The sequence below is a fragment of the Leiobunum rupestre genome, chromosome 11 (genome assembly GCF_980474605.1).
Source record: "Leiobunum rupestre chromosome 11, qqLeiRupe1.1.hap1, whole genome shotgun sequence".
Classification (NCBI taxonomy): domain Eukaryota; kingdom Metazoa; phylum Arthropoda; class Arachnida; order Opiliones; family Sclerosomatidae; genus Leiobunum; species Leiobunum rupestre.
Window position 1 is genome coordinate 42,344,967 of NC_143394.1, and position 23,905 is coordinate 42,368,871.

The following is a 23,905-nucleotide window of genomic DNA, read 5'->3' on the forward strand; positions in this document are numbered from 1 at the left end:
ATAAATAAATAAATATCCCAGGGTAGCATAATTTTAAATTTTACATCATTTTGAACCGATTGAACAGTGCGAAAGTCCTACATGAAATATTATATTCTTTTGTAACGACATACGAATTTTTAACTTTTTCATCCAGCATCGTAGAGCAGGTTTGGCAAGAACCAGCCACACTAGTTTTAACCAGTTTTAACCAGTGAAAAAATCCGTGGTTAATACTAATTTGTTTTATTAAAAAAAATATTGAGAAATGAATTAGAAATATTGAAAAAACTAAAACTTAACCTTCACTTTTAGTCGTAAGTAATGAGTGGTAGATATGAGAAATTAGGGGATCTTAAAATTCATTTTGCGCGTGAAAATACGCCGTCACGTTAGGGTATAAAAGCGGGTAGTTAAGTCTGCTATACCTCGCAATGTAAAGGTACAAAAACGTAATTTTGAAATCGGGCAAATTGAGCATTTTCGAAGTAATGAGGGCTAGATATAAGCAATTTGATCATTTTTTATTAATGGTTTTAACCAGTATAAACCGCCGATTACAACCGGATTTAACCATACTGGATTTTTAAATTAAAAAAGCCGATTTTTTGCCAACCCTGCTGTAGAGTCTACAACAGATTAGACTGTATAAAGATATTCCACTCGTTGTATTTGTGTAAGTCGGGTAGGGCTAAATTTGCATAAAAATAACTCGATTATAGCGAGCACGAAAATCGAAAAGAAGAACATACACGAGGATAGAATTGTTTACGATAATTCTTAAGTTAAACAATCGTAACTCAGTTTCTAGATTGGGTGGCCTTTTCAAAATAGCAGAGCGCTCTATTTATAGATCGAGCCAGTGCCAGGTTTTGCCCCTTTTTAAATGTCGTCTGAGCAAATGCTCAAAGGACCATTTTTAGAGTGGATTTTTTTGAAAAACGATTTCGTTAAAAAATAAAATGACCGTTCATAATTCTTGAATAAATATGCGCATATTAAATTGAATAAATTACCCGATGTAAAAGAGCTACTTTGGGGAATGCTTTTGGAGAAAACATCTATTTTAAATATATTATTACGCTACGTCTTAAATGCTCATCCAAAATTATTCGCTTTGAATTTTTTTTTTGGGGAAGGGAATTGTCCGCGTGGAGCTCGAATACCGCACTTTAAATCCTCTAGATGGAAGCACTATAAACCAACTCTAAGCCGAAAAGGACTCTACCGCCATCTATTGCTCGCAATGCGTATTAAAATATAGAATATCTAAAATAATAAAGATTCCAGAAAACCATTGTAGAGTAAAATCATATAAAGACAAACTATACTATATTAAGTGGATTTATACATATATTATAAATCCCATATAAAATATGGTCAATGATTATCATTTCATTTGCAAAGAGCAAATCAGCAAACACGGATAACCAACTTCAGTAGCCATTGTAACAATATTTTGGCTAATAAAGGAATAGTGAGGGGAAAAAAAATTTTGATTGCAATTTATTATTTTTTTATAGTAAAAAAAAGTACGAAAAAGTAAAAAAAAATTGCCAATTAGAATGCCACGTATTTAATCTGAATCAGTTTCTCTGATATATAATTTTTATTAACTGTTAATTATTGTTTTAAAAAGAAACAATAAAAAATTGCATTACGGTAATTAAAAGGCGCTCGATGACTTAAGCCTTGGGTATTATAGCCTAGCTGATTATTATTGATTATTATTAAAAAGTCTTCTTATTTATTTTTCTTCAATAAGACGTATTGTCCAATATTTACCTTTTTGACCGTTAAGGCCGGAAATTTCCATTATTTTTCATATTATTTGCCAAAGGGGATTTTTCCACTTCGGAACACTGCTCTTTAAAAGGCGTGTCAAAATATCTCGAATACATTTTCCTTTTGTTGAGGAGATCACAAGAGCTTTCTTCTTCTCGTGGACTTAAAGTTAAGTCGCGAGCTTATGGCTGTTACAAAAAACGCCAAGTTTTTCTTGAATGAAATATTTTAGCGAAACAAAGAAGGCTAATTATAACCCGAAAGCTGCTCTTAAACTCTTTCGTCTCGACCACTTAGAGCTCAATTTCTTCTTTTATACGGTTGTAAACAAAATCTGAGGGCTTAAAACAAAGGCCTATTCATACCAGCATTGGTGGCTAAAACCACGGTTTATAGAATCTAGAAAATTATAAGGTGTTTTAGGATTAAATAATATGAAAAATAAAGAATTAGTATAAACATTAAATTTACCTTAGTTAAATATGAAATTCAGAAAACTTTTCATCCAAGGTTGGAGTCAAGAAGCATTCAGTAAAATTAAATCACTAGTTTTCGCCAGATGACGCTTTCGGCGCCTTAGCCTGATTTCAAACTTCTAAACGTGGGAGTAGCTAGTAAGTGGACCCTCCCATATCCCAAGCGCCTCAACCTGTGTAGATTCTATAAACCGTGCTAACACGAGTCGTAAACCATGGACTAATTAACAAATAATAGCAATAATTATACTTATTTAACGTTATAACATGGATGGTTATGAAACACGTTTGGAGCTTCCTTTGTAAACAACAATCTGAAAATTCAAATCGCAACCGCTAAAATCGTTAAAAATGTTTCCCGGCAGATGGCGAAATTTCAAAAATCAGTTTCCAGTTTATGACGTTTGAACCACCAGGATAAAAAATATTTGCCTGGCAACGCTGCTGAACGCGTTAACACTTTTTTTGGGGGTCTTTATAGGGAAATGTTATAGATCTGGACCGTCCCTGTTGTTAATTAGTCCATGCGTAAACCGAGTAAACTGAGCTGCTCAGTGTTGCCGCTAGGTATTTTCTGAATGTACCTTTATAGAATACGGAAACGTACTTTTTGTACTTTTGCTATAAAAAACAGGGTGCCACCTATTTCTGTATATTTTTATTACTAACAAGTTTTAATAGATGGCGCTTAACTTTATTTTTTCTCAGAAATGTTTCAATTTTAAATTGAAATGTGGTACAACCAAATTTTGGTAACTTTGAACATGTGAGGCTCAAAAGCCTAATTTTGTATATTATTGTAAATCTAACCTAGGCTACGTTCAGAAACAGTCAACGGGAAAAAAACCGATGGATTTATATTTTCCACCGATGAGCTTTTTCGTCATAATGACGTCGTAAGTTGCTGAACGCTTTTATTCAGTCATCGGTGTTTTTTAAAATAGCGTAGCATTAATAGTAGTTTTACGTCAGTAATGACGTCAGTCATCGGAAAAACCGACTATCTATTTCGGTGACTTCGGTGTCTCACCGATGACTATCGTGACGTCAATACCCGAAATTAAAATGCCGTTCAGTAAAGCACCGGTGTCACCGGTGACTCAGCGGACTCACCGGTGAGCGTTTCTGAACGCAGCCCTAGTCAGGAGCTTCTTCAAGGTCGTTTTTCTCATAATTTTTCGGTTTTGAAAGACTTTGAAGGAAAATTTACCAAAAATTCTGAAACGTACTAAAATCCTCCTTAAAATTTTAAAAAATGTACTTTTGTACTTGGTTATTGGATTTCAAATCGTACCGAAAAAGGACAAGTGTTACAGTTTCGGCAACACTGCAGCTGCTCTTTGTGAATGGGAAAAACAAACGCTTTAGTATTCCATATTTTTTTAAAAACGGGTGATTAAACCAAATATTTAAAAGAATAATTTTCATGAGCAGCCAAATGAAAATATTAATTTACCACCGTTATTTATATAACTTGACATAATTTAGTCTTATTGCTATTTATTTAAGAAAAACCAGTAGTTTTCTTTACTGGCTAAAGCGTGAAAAATCAACAATTTGTAAGGTAACTTGTTTTGCTCACTAACAAAGTGAACAAACCTTTAATCTGGAAGCAGCAAAAGAACTCTTCGTTTAATAAGGACAATTCATTTATCGTCATTCTTAACTAGTTTTTTGAATCAAAAAACACAAATTTTATAAATTTATTTACAATTGTTCATTAAAATACTTTTTAAAATTTTCACATAGATATACTGCCACGAGTGAGTAGAAAATTTTAATAATAAAAATATTAATTAATTAATTATTATTATTAATTATTCATTGAGATAGCCTCGAATGATATTTAGAAATTATTAATATCTTGAATGAAACGAAATGTAACTTTTCCGTGAAAAATTAATTTGAAATTAAAATATTTTACATTATTAATAAAGTAAATTTCTATTTGGCCGAGCAAAACCAGGCTTTCTACTCGACTCGAAGCAGTTTTATCTGACTATGTATAATCGACGTTGCAGCCCGAGAAGAATTTGGTTCATATCAAAACGCTATCGGAAAAATCGTTTGAACCATAAATTAGGGTTACCCCTAAAAGAAAGCATAAACAACTAAAATGAATTCAAAATATCAATGAAAACGGAATCGAGGTTTTTCGCTATGAAAGGTTTTCATCTGACTAAGCGCATTTATTAAATATTTGATTTTGCGCTTAAAGTAAATGTACTGTGCTACATATTGATAATCAATAAACGTTTTTTAGAGTATTCACCTCCATTTCGTTTCACCTAGAATCCGCCAGAAAAAAATATTTTCCATGAAAATATCAAAGTATAAGATTAAGCGGGAGTGTGAACAAAACCCGCTTAATGTTTCCCGTTTCTGTCAAGGCTAAAATTTTCCGCCTAAAATTGACCATGAAATTAATATTTTATCCTTCAAATGTATTTTGTGTTCGTACAAAACCATCTATGTATTTATTTACAACAGGACAATGAAGACACTTCAGTCGCTGGTATTTCTGTGCCTGATCTTCCAAAGCAGAATGCTCTTAGCGGAAGGTTACAATGAAACGGCCCCATTCGCCATAGACTTAAAGTCTTTAGGAGAACGACACGTTGGGATCTCGGCATGAGTATCATTCCAGGAAACACTCTGCTTAATGAGAAAGACTAAGTCGAAGACAATTTTGAGCCTGGCTCGCAAATTCCCCTAAAAAAATCAAATTAATTGGATAGCTCATTGATTGCACGCGATTGAAGTACCTGCCGCGGTCGTGTTTCCTTCCCGCTCTTGTGCCGGGGTAAGTTAGGCCGTGATGTCCTTGGATCGTCCATGCATAGTCCTTCTCCATAAGTAGAAATAAACACATTCTTGACGAAGTATAAACTAGTAACCCAATAATCCAAATCATGATTATTGGGACAGCTCTTATCGAAAAAATCTGCCTCCGGAGTAGATGCTACGAAGACGTATTATGAAAGGCGACCTACGGTTGACGGATCTGAGAGGAGACAAATATTGGGAACAAAAAGCAACTATCTTTTTCCAATAGTGGGTTTGCGCGTTTGAAGAAAAGAGGTAAATAGGCCGTTCTATAAAATAAGCTACGCTTGTGGAGCTTGTTTTTACGTAGCTCATTCGTCACGAAATCAGGGCCGTAACCAGGGGGGGGGGGGGGGGTGGTCGGGCCGTGCCCGCCCTGAAACGTATGGTTGTATGTACATTTTTTTTATTTGTTTCCATTGCGTGCCCCCCCCCCCCACCCACCCCCCCCTGAAATCAAATCCTGGTTACGGTGCTGCACGAAATACGTACAAGTTCCGATCAGTTTATGCTTCAAAACCGGGTGCTTCGTCGAATTTACTCTTATGATGGGGCGTAAGAACCAGACGGGGGGGGGGCAAGGGGGCAATACCCGTCCCTAGAATTTTGCTGGGAGGGGCAAATAATGTTATTGCCCCCTCCAACGTTTTGGTCAGTTGAAATCTTCAAAAGGCTCAAATTCTCATTTTAAAAGCATATAAAGCTTGTAGAACCTCAACTGTGTTTAAATTTCAGTCTTTTCCCGCCAATTTACATAGTAGTAAAATGTACACGTGCATTCGGAGAAGCTACACTCCATTAAAAATTCCAAACCATTCTCCAGGCCCCTTTTGGTTTCTCTTTGCCTCCTCCAACTTCTGGAACGTTCCTACGCCCCTGCTCTTATATCCCGGGCTTTTCGTAGTAAAACGTCATCGATACGTCACCCGTGACGCAGCAGCAACATCAAAACAAGAAGGCCAATGTTACTTTATAGAAAGGTCTATTACATGGAGCTAGTGGAACCGGTTCCGAATCCGAGAGAGAGATAAAGATGGGTGAAGAAAAGCAACTATCTTTTTCCAATACGACTTATCATATCTCACGTCATCTTGTATTTTGAAAGGAACGTTTTTTATTTTCGCGCAAACCTGCCAGTTTAGCGTGTCCAACATTCTCCAATTTCGCAGTTCGTATCGGAGAATATAATCCCAGTCGCTGTGGCACGACCCATTTTGGATGCGCGAACTCTTAAAATGTCATTGAAACAGACGAGGGAAATGTCCAATTTTAAAAATCGCGTTATCTCGGAAAGGTTTTTCAATGACAAAAGAGACTAGTGTTGACATCTCTCGATTAAGGAGGAAAATGATTTGAAAGGAAGGACTGCCCACATTTCAGCCCTCATATTTTCTTTTATTCAAAAACGAGCAATCGGTTTTTCCCTAGCTTTTACGAGTATACATTGTAACTGTCCAACAACAAAGAACAAAACTATTTCGATTTAATTACATTGTTGCCTTATTTTAAATATCCGAATAGGATTTTTTGAGCACAGAATAATGAGACAGTGACTAAGACGAACTACCTACAATGAAAAATTAAGTTTTAGAATTAAATAATACTTGTTAATGTGACGATTTCTAATATTTTGGGATCAGTTTCCTTGCAAGTTGGGTTTTTCGAGATAAAACTACGATATTTATTCTCGAATTTGTTCAAAACCATTTTTTATTTATCCACTATAGTTGATGTTTTAATAAAGCTAGTGCCAACTGAAAATTATATATTTAACAATTTTTAATTAATTGTTTGAGAATGGGGTACGGTTAACGAATGAGTTTTCATTTATTTTGTTATTGAATAATTTGATCAGAGAGGATTTCCAATTTAGATCATTAATTATTTTATGCAAATTACGTAGGTGACAAGGCGTTCATGGTACGTGAGCCAACAGCTCCCTACACTCATACTTTCTTTAAAATACGCGTGTTTTTATTGAGAGGAAAATCCAAGAACTCAGGAAAACCCCTTTAACTAACTAGAAAAGAATGTGCGAACTCAACGCGGATGAAATTGTTTCGAGCGTTCACCCAACTTGTTCCTAAAGCTAGGATCGATCCTGGCTCCTCTCCTATACGAGCCGAAACTTGTTACATGTAGTACAAAATATGAGACAAAATCTTTCATTGAAATCTCATTTTCTTAATAAAAGTTTCTAAACTTTTAAAATTTCTGTGAACGTCTTTCAAACCCCTTTTGAGGAATTTGTTGGATCACACCAAAATACAAAATGGTTCAACAAAATCAATAGCAGGTTGAAACCTTATTTTCGTTCCTTAAGAGAAAACCCTGTGAATGTCAATTTATGTCATTTTAGTATCAGATTCCATGCCCCTTTGGTTTTCGATAGAATAATTATTTTTTTGAAGATAAAAATATGAAATGTATTTTCAAATTTCTTCAGAGCAAATATTTTGTGAAAAACCATATATTTTGACCATTTTTAAATAAATATTATTATGAGAATGGCATAAAATAAATTAATAGGGTTTGATTTATTTTCATAAATTAAAAAAAAATGTTCCATGGTTATTTTGAAATATTTAAGAATTAATTAAAAGGCTGATACTTCATGGAGTTTAAAATATTTAATTTTTTTATTTATTTTGTTGAATAAAAACATTTAGAGACTATAGTTAGAGACCATTTGAGCGTTACTCGAACAAAACAGGCCGACACTGAGAGAGTCATTAATTCATATCGTGATAGAAAACGTGACTAAACGTTATTCATGGGTGCACAAATGGGAGATTTAAATTAGTAAGTGCGGCGATCGCAACCTTAAGAATGGCGTTCCCGACCTTCAAAATTGTACCCTCCAATATATACCACCATAAGTTTATAATATATTAGCTCCCTTTAAGTTAGAATCGTACATGGGCCGTGCGTTAACGGCGGTTTCTCCCAAGCCGTCGAAGTCGCCATCTGATGGCGAAAAATCAAAATATGAACCTGCCTGTGATATCCAGTTTCGTTTCAACGATGGGATCGAAGCTGGCTAATCTTAACGCGAGTGGTTGCGAAGAGATACGCTTTAAAACTAAGAATATTTTACGACAAAACCGGTTCATATTGAAACGAATAAAATATTCTTCCAAGATGTTAACACATTTGTTGTTTCGTTTAAATTTACCCCAAATCAAGGATTTCGCCAGCCAACAAACCCATCGCCGCCCGTGTCGTTAGGGTTAGCTCCGCTCTACGTGCTAACTTCACGGGCTTTTCTAGGTCTCGTATCCATGGAGATATCCGTTTCCGCTATCGACGGAAGTTGAAGAAGCTAAAAAGATAAGGCAAAAAGGTGCCGAACGGAGTCACGTATACCACCGACTCTGGCTTTTTTTACGCAACGTTAGGTCTATGGCGGATTCTAACTTATAGGGAACTAGTATATTATAGACTTATGATACCACCTTTTTCCATAAAAATCGTTTTTATAAAAATAGGCAATATTCATTTTAAAAGATTGAGATTTAATTTTCAAGGTGAAAATGAAATCTCAATCTTTTAAAATGAATATTTGCGAACCCTTGCTGTAAGGAGCGAAATTTTGTACGCGGTACATTTTTAGATGTAACTGGCTCCTATTGGAAAGGGCATGATGCCTGCGATGGTTCGTGTTTCACATTTATAGCGTGGACGGATACTTCTCTGGCTAGAGATAAATTATATACCTCTGTTACTATGATATTTCCTTTTCTCTCGTTTTGATAAAATAGTATCCCCTTTTGAAAAACTGCGGTAGATGGCGCCAAAATGAAATAGAAAAATTCTTCATTGTAATTGGTTTGAGCTTTTGGTATGAAATGAAGAACTATATTCGGGGTTTTTTAGAGATATCTTATTTTATTTCTCTGTAAGAATGGGTTGATGTAAAAAGTCGTTGACCTTAAATAACCAACATAATCGTTATAAACGGGACAAGTTATACCCTAACTACGCTAGTCTATTTCCGTAGTGTAAATAGAATTTTGGTTCGGGGCCATAACTACGCTAGTCTGTTTTAGTAGCGTAACTAGCACAAAAAAAAATAAAAAAATAAAAAATAACCATACGTTTCAGGGGGCACGTGACCATTGTGCCCCCCTGGTTAATCCCATTGTGCCCCCTGGTTAAGTCACTGGTCTGTTTCATCAGAGACCATTTAATTTTAGTTAAATAAAAACGTAGTTAACTACTGAAAGCTTTCCACGAGTTATTGGACTCCTATGTAACGACTTAGACTTAACCTCAAATTAAAACGCTTTCAAAAGTAAAAATAATGCATACTTTGTCACAGTATTGATGAAATCTCAAATGCCAAAATAACGTTGACTTTGATTAACCGTCGCTTTGTTTTTGACAGTCATCATTTTCGAATTTGAGAGCTAAAGACGTTTGGGCATATCATTTTGCCATGATTTTCTTTGGAATAGGAGGAACTCCTTTTTCAAAATTTACAAGTTTACCAGGGACAGTAAATGAAGAGGACAGGTTTTCGATACCCTTCCACAGTGCAATTTATTTAACCCCGCGTATCAATCAGCTCGAGAGACTCCGAGGGGGTCTTGCAAGGTCGTTTATACCACGTGATCTTAAAATTTCAAAATGGCAATCTAACGCGGTTGATATTGTTACGTAATTTTTTGCGCTTTATATTTTAGTAATTTTTAATTTTGGTTTTTTAATTCCATAAAAAATATCAACTGATATTTAGTATATCATATTTAGTCTATAAAAACGTGAAAAAATACCTTTTGGCGTAAAAATGTACTTCGTGTTTATCTTTTTTCTTTTTTAGAACAGTATCGTCCACTCTTAGCGATACTTTTTTTTTTCAAATAACCTTAGTGTGATTGGTTTACGGGGGCTAAAAACCAGGCTTTTTACCGATCCTCTAAAATCTACTATCCATGAGTTTACGAAATTCTTCTCCTCGGCCAACAAAGATATATAAAAATATTTCTTGTTTATTTCCTAACATGTCTAATTTACAGTTATTACTTTACTTACAGTTTACATATTTCTCTATTTCCATACAGGGTGTCCACTAAAAAATGAACCAGGGCAAATATCTCAAAATCTGTTTTAGGTACGATTTTGAAAATTTCAAGTCGTATACAAGATGTAGGGGGAAACCTACTGCGAAAATGTCGATGACCTTGAACAATGTCTTCAAGGTCATCCAAAAACTAACTAACCGTTAGTGTTACAAAATTGGTTCCAATTAGAAAAGTGTTCCACGTGACTTTTTCTAACACTTACGGTTCTCGCGTTAGTTTTTGGATGAGCTTGAAGACATGGTTCAAGGTTATTTAATTTTTTGAACTAAAGACCCTCCATCCTGATGAGAATGTATAGCAAATTTCAGTACTCTAACACGAGTATATTTAGAGTTATCAGCTCCCGAACCTCGTTTTCGACACGTTATCAACTTAACGACCTTCTTGTTTTTCATCTAGCATTTCTCGGTTTCCTATTGGTCAAATCCGATCAGGTCAAAGCTATTTGTACTTAAAGAGTCACGTGGAATACTTTTCTAATTGGAATCAACTTTCTTACACTTACCGTTCTCGAGTTAGTTTTTTGATGACCTTGAAGACATTCAGGTCATCGACATTTTCGCAGTAGGTTTCCCCCTACGTCTTGTATACGATTTGTTAATTTGAAAATCATACCTAAAACAGATTGAGATATTCGCCCTGGTTCATTTTTTAGTGAACACCCTGTATAAGTTTTGTTTTCAGCTGGGAAAAGTCACCGCTTTCCATGGTTGAAAGTTTTCGTTCTACGAATTTGGTCTTTTAAATACGCTTTGTTTAATATAAGACCCGAGTAATTAGTTACTTAATTAGTTAATTCCTTTGTTAATGAGATAAACTGGGTCAGTTCTTAATTAGTTTTTACTTGAACTCCCTGTTGCAATGCAAACTCGGTCTAGATGTTAAGCTGTCTAATGAAATGCGGCTCACGGACGAACACCTCGAGAAGAAGATTCACCCCACATGGCCATCCCAGGAAAAGTGTCCTTTCTTCCTTTATTTGGGAGCGAAGAATGTAGCCCTTCCATCGTCTAACGACCTTCTAAACGGTCTCAAGACAATCTGCTAATGTCCCCGAAGGGCCGAGATAAAAGAATTTGGTTTCGAACGAAATTTATAGAAACAATGAGTGTCTTTGTTATACCTTTCATTCTCTCTGTCAACTCTTTACCTTGTCAGCTAATATTGAAATTTTTCGGGTATTTGTTTAGGAATCTCAAACATTAAACATACTTGTAGTGAATGCGTGTAACTCCTTACAACATCACATTATTAACGCCATTTCGTTTCGTTGTGTCAAACTATAGCAAACTTCTTATCCCAAAATATACTTTAAAATACTTGATATCCATCTGATAATGCAATTATTTTTTAATAAAAACTAATATAATAAAACCATCATAAGATCCTACTAAGAAAAGGCATAGGGTTCCATCGTAACAGCATTGTACAAGTCATAAACTATTTAATGAACCACGATTTAAAAATTTCCACTCAATGTATTATCTTAATTGGAAATATAATGTATTAATTGAGAATAGGCGCTTCAATAAAACATCTTCAAGGAAATCGCCAAGAAGTAATTGGCATATTTTGACACTAGAGGCTCTGTGCTGAGAACTAAACCTAGATTGCGCAATAGCTATGATCAGTTCGGTGATCATTTTTTCTAATAGGCCCTTCAATAAAAACTCTTCGCCAAGAAGTAATGTTTCCAGGACCTAGCTTCCAGTTACAAGTTACTGTTCACCTTTTACGGTATGCAACAAGTGTTTCCTTTTAACCAGGTAGCTTTTTTGACATATTATGGGCAGGCTTAGCAAAAACACGACGTTCTGTTTACAGCCTTTTTACAGATGAAAGGTTTCCATTATTTCAACAAGCACCAAATAAACAGCAACTTGCTGGTCCTGGCTCTCAGATATATTACTTCTTGTTACTAATGATTACATACTTCTAGAGTAATTAAAGTCTTACCAAGAATGTATTATTTGTACTTAGGAAAGAATGACGAAGTTGAAACTAAACGCCACCGGCGTCAAAAGAAGTAAGCAGGAGCCGATGACCTGGAGTAAGTTTTAGGGAACCAATGAAAGACCGGCCCGAGCTGATTTCATTTTTTTAGAGAAAGGAGCTTATTTTTCGGGCAACAGAAGTATTGGGAGCAAGGCTAACGATCGGCTCATAAATAAAAATCAATACATTCTTCTCCGAACCAAAGGTTCAGTAGCGCCACCTATGAGCAACAAACACAAGGAGAACGCTGCACGCTAAGGCAGTGTTGTGTACAAATTTCATTGGACGAACCTTTACGCTGAACGTTTAACGGGGGGGGGGGATAAGACAATTTCCGAATTTTCCCTTTCCGTTGCCGGCAGGCGCTAAAGCGTCTAACCAATGAAAATTGTACACAAGAAAATCCACGACTTTTGACGGATTGCATTCTCCTTGTTTGGGGTGCTGTGTTTGTGGCTCCTAGGTGCCACACGATAGGCTTTTATGCCTGAAATTCCAAAATAACAATAAAACATTTTTGGTTGCCACCGCAAAACGGTTGACTATAGAGACATTTCCTTTTAGGGTTTTTCAAGTAACATGAAGGTCTACCAAATCAGAAGTTCATTTACTTCTGGGGTAAGAAATATGGTGTCGTCTCCTTGTAAGTGTAAATTGGGGAACTGAAATTAAGTAATTGGTGATCCAATTACTGCAGTTAAACTGCAATAATACACAACAAGAAGTTACTTTGTTCAGAGTTTGAAAACCTTGAGCGCAATTAGGATGCATTGCGCAAAATCCTTTTTATAATACCTATCAATTAATAATGATTGCGTGCACGTAGAAAATCAGGCGTTAGATTATTAGGCTAATCTTTTAATCCTATACATAAAAATAAATACTTTTAACAGAAATGTTTTAATAAACCATAGTACTACAGTTAGTTAACAATATCTGAAATATAGATTAAAAGTAGAGTATTTAAAATATTATTAATTCCTATAGGTTACTTTAGCTGTACAATACCCAACTGGCAAAATGGTAAATACTAAACCAAAGATTATGTCCAATATAGCCATTGATGGGATCAGCAAATTTTTTACCGAATAATACCAAGAATGTATTTATTTATACCTAGGGAGTAGGGAGAATGTCTATGTCGAGACGGTTTTTAGCCTTTCTCTCAATCCACCCGTTGGTCCCCCCAGTACGCTCCTCCGCTTAAAATAAAACGAATAGTCCCGGTATTTCATTGGCTGCTTAAAATTTACGTCACCTAACGCGATGGTAATCAACCGCCGGTGACGTTTTGTCTTTCTCCCCGCGCGAGACGGGGGAAAGGCGTTCAATGTGCCCGGCGATTGTGGCAACATAATTATTCTTCCTAAATATAAATAAATACATTCTTGATAATATATACCAAAATCATATTTTAGCTGTACTTCAGTTAATTAGCAATATAATCAACTATAATCAAGTATAATCAACTATAATAAGCTAGGCTAATACCCAAGTCACCACCTTAGGCCCATGTCATCTAGCGACTTTTAATGCCTTAAACAGGTGGCCGGGTTACAATGCGTAGGAGGGTGGTGCCAAGCCCTTCATGCCACGCGAGCCGCAGCTCCCTACACTAACTATTACCGTTAACCTATACAAGTTTTTATGGAAAGGGGAAAATGAAGAACTCGGCGGAAAACCTCTTTAACCAGTGGGGAGAGAGCTTGCAAATACTCAACGCGGAAGGAGTGGTTCCGAGTTTTCTGAAAAATTGATTAAAAGTCGAGTATTTAAAGTATACTTAATTCATATAGGTTACTTTAGCTGTACACTAGAAGCTGCCCAACTGGAAAAATGGTAAATACTTAACCAAAGATTATGTCCAATAAAGCCATTGATGGGATTAGCAATTTTTTTACCGAATAATATATACCAAAACGAATGGCTACCATCAGAAGTAAATAGCATAGAACAGAAGTTCACAAATGGGTTGAGATATTTGAAAATGTAAATTTGGACACCCCTGGCTTAAGGCATCGTAATATCTAATTATTGTATGTTCACTTAATTTTCCGTTTCTGCCACGAGGTTTGAGACAATCTTTGGGTAGATGGCGCTAGTTACGCTAAACTCGAACACGTGTTAGCAGACGATTTTTCCATTTAGAACATAGTCCCTTTCGTAAAACACCGACGAAATAATCCCATTTTAATGGCCTTTTCTTCGAAAAACTAGTTCACGTTTGATTTATCTTTTCCGCTAGCATCCGCGAACACACTATGGCAACCGAAAAGAAGGTTAAAGTATTAACTCTCTTTTGTCAACATTTTGTACCGCTAGAGCGCGCCTATAGTTGACACTTTTCAGTAGAAGTGGAATCCTCAGATTAGACATTTTTCGTGGCCAGTTTCGCTTCCGCGTGTCAAAGCTGAGATTCGAACAGCGATCCATCAAACTTTTGATGGGAATGGAGTTTCGATTTTCAGTAGCGCTTTCCTTTATATCCAAACCTTTCTTTGCGACGTTTATTTTCCTTCTATGGCAACGTTTTCACTTACAATGTTAGTTTACAAGTTGGCCAGACTACTGACCCGTTTTTTTTATAATTAAAAAAAAGTACGCTTAATTCATACTTAAAATTAATTTCCGGAAGTTTACTAGCTAAATTTGAAACGAATATTCGCTATATCAGAAGTAAATTATCAGTCCGCTGTATCATCTCGGGTCCCAAGTTTTCGGAGAGAATACCTGTACGAGGGAAAGTCGATTGTAAAAACCTCGGTCGATCAGGATTTTTTGGGCCTTATTTTTCAGTCTATCGGGATGCGAAATTAACCTCGAAAATCCAACTGTGGGTAGTGGTATAAATGCGTTTCTGTGTAAATGATCCCAAATTATTATAATTGTCTAGATGACTGATTGGAATTTTCATTATGGGAAGCTGCTGACCTTCGACCCTGTCATTTTCGACAACAAATTACACTATGGCAGCTAGGAGCAACAAACACAAGGAGAACGCAGCTAGCCTGTAAACACGCTAACGCAGTGTGTACAAATTTCATTGGACAAACCTTTAAGCTGAACGTTTTACGGGAGGGGGGGAAGACTATTTCCGAATTTTCCCCTTCCGACGGCAGCAGGCGCTAAAGCGTCTAACCAATGATAAATGTACGCAAGAAAATGCACAACTTTTGACGGGTTGCGTTCGCCTTGTGTGGGGTGCTGTGTTCATTTCTCCTAGATGCCAGTTTTAATAAAATTTCATATATTAAACATTGCCGTCTTTGAAGTTCAAGATCATCATTTTTTATTATAAGATTATAATACATTTGCTTACAGGCGTAACCATGGGGGTGGGGGGAGGGCACCGGGGGCAATTGTTTCCCCGAAACGTATGGTTGTATGTACAATTGTTTTTTGGTTTTGTTCAATTATGTGAACTTCCTCGCACCCCAACCAAAATTCATTACTGGCATCACTGCAAAACGGTATGAGTTTATCCTACGTTTCAGACAAATTAATAATATCTACGTTTCAGACAAATTAATCATATCTACGTTTCAGACAAATTAATAATATCTACGTTTCAGACAAATTAATAATATCTACGTTTCAGACAAATGAAAAATATCTACGTTTCAGACAAATGAAAAATATCTACGTTTCAGACAAATGAAAAATATCTACGTTTCAGACCAATGAAAAATAACTACGTTTCAGACAAATGAAAAATAACTACGTTTCAGACAAATGAAAAATATCTACGTTTCAGACAAATGAAAAATATCTACGTTTCAGACAAATGAAAAATATCTACGTTTCCGACAAATGAAAAATAACTACGTTTCAGACAAATTAAAAATATCTACGTTTCAGACAAATTAAAAATATCTACATTTCAGACGTATTAAAAATATCTACGTTTCAGACAAATGAAAAATATCTACGTTTCAGACAAATGAAAAATATCTACGTTTCAGACAAATGAAAAATATCTACGTTTCACATAAATTAAAGATATCTACGTTTCAGAATAATGAAAAATATCTACGTTTCAGAATAATGAAAATATCTACGTTTCAAACTAATGAAAAATATCTACGTTTCAGACTAATGAAAAATATCTACGTTTCAGACTAATGAAAAATATCTACGTTTCAGACAAATTAATAATATCTACGTTTCAGACGTATTAAAAATATTTACGTTTCAGACGTATTAAAAATATCTACGTTTCAGACAAATTAATCATGTCTACGTTTCAGAATAATTAAAAATATCTACGTTTCAGATAAATTAAAAATATCTACTTTTCATATAAATTAAAAATATCTTCGTTTCAGACTAACGTAAAATATCTACGTTTCAGACAAATTAAAAATATCTCTTTTTCAGACTGGTGAGACTTTGGGTATCTGTTTTTAACGGTGTTAACCCGGCAAAAGACCTCCTCCACCCCCAACCCTTTAAAATGTGTAAGCAAAAATGACACGACGAATAAAACGGTTTTTGAAAACACTTCAGTTTTTAAAAGTTTGTAAAATATGCAATACGTAACAGAGTCAGATGCTTGAAATGGGGTTTAAAAACTCTTATCGTTTTAAAATATCCAAAATGTTTTAAGCCCCGTCATTTCACTCGTACTATTTTAAAAATTTTACCCCAATTTTAGCCGCTCTAGTTTGCGGTGAGCTTCTGAACACCCAGCGCCGAGTACAAACTCCTTCTCGAAAATATTATAGCACTTTCGTTTTAGTCTATTCGCCAGTTCGCTAAAAGTACTTCAGGCCGGGTTTGCTCCCCTCAGTCAAACTGAATTATACGATCCATAAACACTTTTAAAAGTGGCATTTACGACAAGGTACATTGCGACTCTCTCAACCCAACACTTACTTCTCGCACGTTGCTCCCAAAAATATGAGCGCCACATGGATCTCTTAAGCCGCCGACAAGTTTTACCCCTAAAAACCCGATTTCACGTTTTCCACTGAAATAACGATCGTATATTTACCGTACTATACAAAAGAAACTAGGACGTTGAACAACTGGAATCTACGGTTAAACTATTTGGCCGATCGAGTATATATCGTATGGATCAAGACAATTTTAATGCTCGACGTGATCAGCTGATTCGAAAAAATAGTATACTTATCTAAGCTTATAATTAAAGGGAATATAACCTCAGGTGTTTGGTGTGGAACTCCAACGTTTGCAGCTCTGGCCGAGGCGGCTCTGGCCGAGGCGGCTCTGGCCGAGGCGGCTCTGGCCGCTTCTGCCTTAGGCTTTAGAAATGTTGGACGCAACTATGCAGGGAAATTTATAAAATTGAAGGGGTCTTCCAAAAAGATTGCTTTGAAGGTTATATTTTCTTTAAATTAAAAATTATTATACAAATCATCAATTTGGTTGGTTCCAAACATACTACACTTTGATCTTAGCCAAATGATGAATTAGTTAATTATTAAAATTAAAAAAAAATTATTCGAAGTCTTCTATTTGGTCGATACATAAATATACTACACTTTAATCTTAGTCATAACCAATCAGTGAAACTTGCGAACACTTTTCGTACGCAACGTCTTGTTTTCGAGGCGTAAAATAAACAAGTTGGCCTAAAGGTAATGTACAATATCTGGATAATAAAGTGAGTTTATACTCTAAAATATGTAAAAACAACAGCATCGCTCTTCGGACTATATTTATTCACGCCTCGAAAACAAGTTGGCCCGTTAGGATTAATGTTTCATGGGCTTCCATAGGGCCTTCCACTCTATGCAAGTGGGTTACTCCATAGTCATACTATAGAAAGAAGATTACTACTAAATTTAAAAAACACACACACATTTTAACTCTAAAAATATTGGATGTTTCGTTTTAGATATTGCGTCAGGAAGTATAGAGAAACACAGAGAAAGATTTCGAATTTTATTTGTAGACTTCGCTAGCTCGTCACTTATCTAAAACTCGGAAATGTCAACTGGCTGTTATTGCTATAAACAGAGTGGCATTTTCATATCAGACGAAGCTTTTGACGTCATTCTAATGAAAGCCAAGCTCGCGACTGAGATCCGTAGAACATTTGAACTTTAGGAGCCAGGTCCTCTATTATTAACGGGACTTGTTAAATTGTCGAGCTGCGTTGGCACTATTTTGGAAAATCGAGATCCCGAAACAGACTGCTTTTCTCTTGAGTTTTTCAAATTAATAATTCGCTTTTACCGTTATCGTAGAGCGACTTAGGCTAGGCGCCCACTGGCTCTCCGTTTCGTATCCGTCCTGCCTTCCACAAGGCATTGTCTCCGTTACGAAGCAAAGGCTTGTGGAAGGTAGGACGGAGACGTTACGAAGAGCAGTGAGTGCTTGGCCTTATCCGCTGTGTGAAAGTTTTATTCGTATTTTCGTCACTTTAAACATTAAAATACTGAAAACATTGCGCCTTAAACATGCAAACCGTACCACACTTGTAGAGTTATTGTTAAGTTTTTTAAATAACTTTTCATGATTAATGAAATAAGAAACGACTTCGTTATATTTGCATATTTAATAAAATATTTATGATATTTACAATGAAAGTCCGACTAGTTTCGTCGTGCCTGAAGATGTCATGCTAGGCACGACGAAACTAGTCGGACTTTCATTGTAAATATCATAAATATTTTATTAAATATGCAAATATAACGAAGTCGTTTTTAATTTCATTAATCATCAACTACGCATATTGAACTTGCAAACTTCCTAAGCCTTAAATAACTTTTCGTTGACGCGTTTTTTGTTAATGATTTTGTTAGGTTTTCCCTACCCATTTTCCAAAACTTTCGCGTGATATATTAAAGGAAATAGAACGCAATCTTTACTGAAGACCCATTCAATTTTTCAAATTACCCTGTACAGTGGCGCCAAACATTTCTAAAGCCAAGGGCAAGAGCGGCCAGAGCTGCAAACGTTAGTGTTCCACACCAAATACCCGTAGTTATATTCCCTTTAAGCAACATATTTTTTACTCGTATTTTAGTAATACGATCACCTAAGCACCTTTAAAATACTTTCCCCTTAAACCAATTCCTGGAACTATTTTTATATTTATCTCTTTTTTTTTTCGAATTATAATGAACCTATATTTTTAGGTCCATTACCAAATTCCCCGAATATTACCTGAGTTTCCCCGACTTTTTTTATCAGTTTTTAAATTTATTTTTTCCTGACATCTAAGACCTATTTTAAAATTTTCTGATTTTTCTCCAACTTTTTTTAACTACCTCTTAAAATTTCATAGTTTTCCCCTGAAGTTTCAGACCTATTGTCATATTTACTTAAACTTTCCCAGACATATATACTAGTTATTAAATTTTTTAGCTTCTTTCTCTAATTTTTCAGACCTATTTCCAAATTTCCTAAATTCTTCTCGCTTTTCCAATTGTTTATTTTAAATTCTATTAAGTTACCTATTGATAGGCCCATTTCCAAATTCCCAGGCTTTTTAAACTAGTTCTTAAAATTTCGTGCCTTTTTTCCCTGATTTTTAGACTTATTTTCAAATATCCAGCCTTTTTAACCAATTCTTAAAATAATAATAATAATAATAATAATAATAATAAGCTTTATTCGGATATTCCCATTCAGTTAAAACTGTTTTAAAAGGGAGTCCTAGATTAAATTAAAATAAATACTAAAATAAATAAACAATAAAATAATTTTTGTCAACAAATTCAAAAGTCAATTAGAGATACTATCTTACATTTAGTTTTAAATGAAGAGAGCGACAAATTCATTTTCATCTCATTGTCTATGCTATTCCATAATTTTACACCTATTGTTTTTAAATTCTGTTCACTAAATATATTTTGTTTATAAGAGACCTAAAAATTATATAAACTACCTCTGGTTCCATATCCATGCAAGTTTATTTCAAAAAAAATCATTAATATACAATGGAGCTATTTTGTTATAAGCTCTATACATTAGTACCAATAATGACAAGTAATAATATTGTTTTAAGGTGAGCCAACCCAATTCTTTTCGAGCTTCAGATGCTGACGTACGTTTTCCTCTCCCAAATAAAATACTTTTATACCCTTTGCATTTTTCTTTATATTTCCAAATTCCCGGACTTTTCTTTAATTTCCCTAACCTATGACCCACCCTAATACTCCCATCTGCTTCAAGTATCTATTACAAAATTATTGTTTTTTTTTGGCCAAGATACTTAAAGCGATATTTTTTTATGGTTTTTGTTGTTCTTTACTTTGAGAAAATTCCCTTTATAAATCAGCCCCTAATTTTCCTTTGTCAGACAAAATACTAATAAGCCTTCGCGAAAATGGCTGCCCTATTGTGATATAATCCATTTGATGACGGAATAAAAAAATAACGAATAAAAAGTGATCCGTGTCCGCTCGTTCCAGACGACGGAATAAGATGAATCCTCTTCAGGGCACAAAGTATTAAATGCTAAGATTTATAAGGGATCATTTTGGGGAGCCTTTCTAAGAAAACATCTACTATATCTCGCTCTTTGTGCCCGACAAGTAAAGCGAAACCGTTTTTTTTGCCTTGAATCTGAATGATGGCATAAAAAAACACATTAGAGCTAGTTTGCGCTTGTAGAATAGAAATCCATTATTTACATTGTCGAGAATAAAAGCTGGGTAAGCTGAATTAATTTAAAATAAACTGTTATATTTACACTTCTGATACAGCGATATTTTTTAATTTTCGTTCCAAATTTATCCTCTTAGTATTTTTATTGAGAAATTTACGAAACTATAATAAAAAAGTTTTTATTTATATTGAGGGAGACGAGACAAGGGGAAGCAGGGGCGGATTAACCCGAGGGGTCGGACATTTACCAAAATCCCGTACACTTTGTCTAAAATCGCAAAATCTTTTAACTCTCTCTATGGTAATTTAACATTGAAATCCCAAAATCACGTCAAAAAGTAATGATAAAATCGCCAAAATCTCTACGAAATCCCGAAATCCCGTACAAAATAATGGTAAGTGTCCGACCCGTCGGATTAACCCCTTTTGCTGCCTTGAGCACTTTAAACATTTTGATGCCCCTTGGACCCCTATGAAATAATGAAAACAATAATAAAAAGTAAAATTATATTTTAATTGTTGAAATGACTAAATCACACTCGGAACCGAGGGGTCGGACACTTGCCATTATTTTGTACGGGATTTCGGAATTTCGTAGAGATTTTGGTAAATGTCCGACCCTTCGCTCGGAACTTTAGAAAACCGTATACCCGGAACTTTAGAGTGTCATAACAAACCTTTAGTTCAACTAAATCCAAAATCCCACATTTGATGTACCCCGCACCTGTTTCATTATCAAACATATTTTGTTTTTAAATCCATTACTTTATTGTCTAACCAAAAAAACATATATATGACTTCTGCTATAGCCTCAACCACGGCCGTGCCTCAACTATGATGCCTCACTGTTTCTGTTTTGAATTTTTGTCAGTCACTCACGAAAGTTGATAACAAAATCATGAAATATTTAAACGAAGGAAAGAAAAAGTGCTTACAAGTATATTTTAGTCACAAATAACGACTAAAAGAATGAGGGTAATACCGTAAGATCATAAACTTATGGTAATACGCATTCATGACAATGCAGCCATCTGAACAAAGGGAATGGATCCTGACAGATCCCAACTCAGCTGAAACCGCTATGGAGACTATGGTTGCAATTGCGAGCCTTGGGCACCCAGCGAAAACGAGCGACGAGATACGAAGTTAGAAAACAAAGTGATTATACTCCCCACTGCTCGAACTTCAACCTCGAAGACAGTGTTGCCAATGTTTGAGAGTAGAAATTCCCTCTTTTTTCATAAATTTTGACTATGTAAGTTTGGGAATTGTGTTTAATAGAAACTTTTTGTTGGGCCCAATTCTCTTGTTGCCCTAGGCAATTGCTTCTCTCGTTTAATGGTTAATCCAGCCCTGGGGGAAGGAGCTTACTCTTAGTGCAGAAGAGGATTGGGAGCTAAAACTCTTATCAACATAGCCATTCACCAAAAATGTGTACGGGATTTTGAAATATGGGATTTCAATAGATCTTGTTGGATTTCGGATTTCTTCACTTTGGTCCCGGATTTCTAGACGAATTTTGGGATTCCTCGTCGGATTTCGTGATTTTGCGATTCGTCGATATCTAGATTTCTTGTCGGATTTCGGGATTTCGAGATTTCACGTAGAATGTTTGGATTTCTTACCGGATTTTTCGTTTTCTCGACTGATTTCTCTATTTATCGTCAGATTTCTCGATTTTTCTTCGGATATTGGGATTTCTCGTCGGATTTCGCGATTTTTCCAATTTCTTGCCGGATTTAGATATTTTGAATCGGATTTCTGGATTACGGTCATCTATCGATCCGATAATGAAGTTACTCGAATATTTATTAATGTTAAATGCCGATCGTTTTAGTTTTTTCGGGTAACAATTCGAGTATAGTGACATCATAAAATATAGTGATATTTTAATAATAATAATAATCAGCTAAGCTAATACCCAAGGCGCCTAAGTCAACTAGCGACTTGTAAAGCCAATTTCAATTTATATTGTACAAAAATTCACAAATAATTTTTTTTAAAATTAGAAGTTTTTAACCCGGAAACCTGCCTAAGAGTCCCTATAAAATAATTCATTCTAATATTTTATCCTGGTACCCTGTATTATTATTATTATTATTATTATTATTATTATTATAGGTTATTATTGTGCCTTTTATAGCTTTCACAAATAGAACCAACCCATCTTAGAAGTAACATTTACAAGAATAAACAAAAATATGAAAGTCTTTCAAAGAAAGTAGCTACTTTATGTGGCAATCAATATATTTAACTTAATTCTAATAAATTATTACTTTATAGCTAGTGGACCATTATTCCGTCGTATCCTGAAGTGGGGTGGCGGAGTGGTTAGCACTTTCGCACGGGGGGGTGCCAGGGGATGCTCAGCGCCCCCAAATGAGTACTTGAGTATCCCCAATCCGACCGACCCAAAAAAAATCGATTGCTCAATTACCGAAAGATATTATCTAAAATATTTGTATATTAATCAAAAAGGAAAATTACTTTTACTAGAGAGCTAGTATCAGTAGATATTTGAAACCATTTTACTAAAGTTTTTGAAAATTGCTTTCGCGCGTCTCATTGCACCAGAAAAACTTTTCAATTGTAGAAATATTGAACCAGCTTATCAAAAATGTTTTGACGGATATTTTAGGGCTACAACCGGATTAGTATATTTACTAATTTCATAGGTGGGGAGATAAAAATTACTCAAGGTATTGGCACCCCCAAAAAGAATATGAGCGCCCCGAGTTTTGGCGGCTGTGTACGGGTATGCAGCAAGAGGAGCCGGGTTCGATCCCAGCTTGTGGCACTGGGTGAAAACTCGGAACAACTCCTTCCGCGTGGAGTTTGTAAGTTCTCTACCCACTGGTTTAAGGGGTTTTCCCCCGAGTTCTTCGGTTTCCCCTTCCCGTAAAAACCTGTGGAGGTTAACGTTAATAGTTAGTGTAGTCAAGTTGTTGGCTTCTGTGGCATGATGGGCTTGCCACCACCCTCCTACGCATTGTAACCCGGCCCCCTGAATTAATGGCTTTAAAAGTCGCTAGATGACTTAGGCCTGACGTATACGTGCCTTGGGTATTAGCCTAGCTGACTATTATTATTTTTATTTATTTGCTGGTCCGAGGTAGTTCTTACCAGAAACATTTATTTCGAGGATGGCTTAAGCTCTGTTTTTAAATTTATTTCTAATCC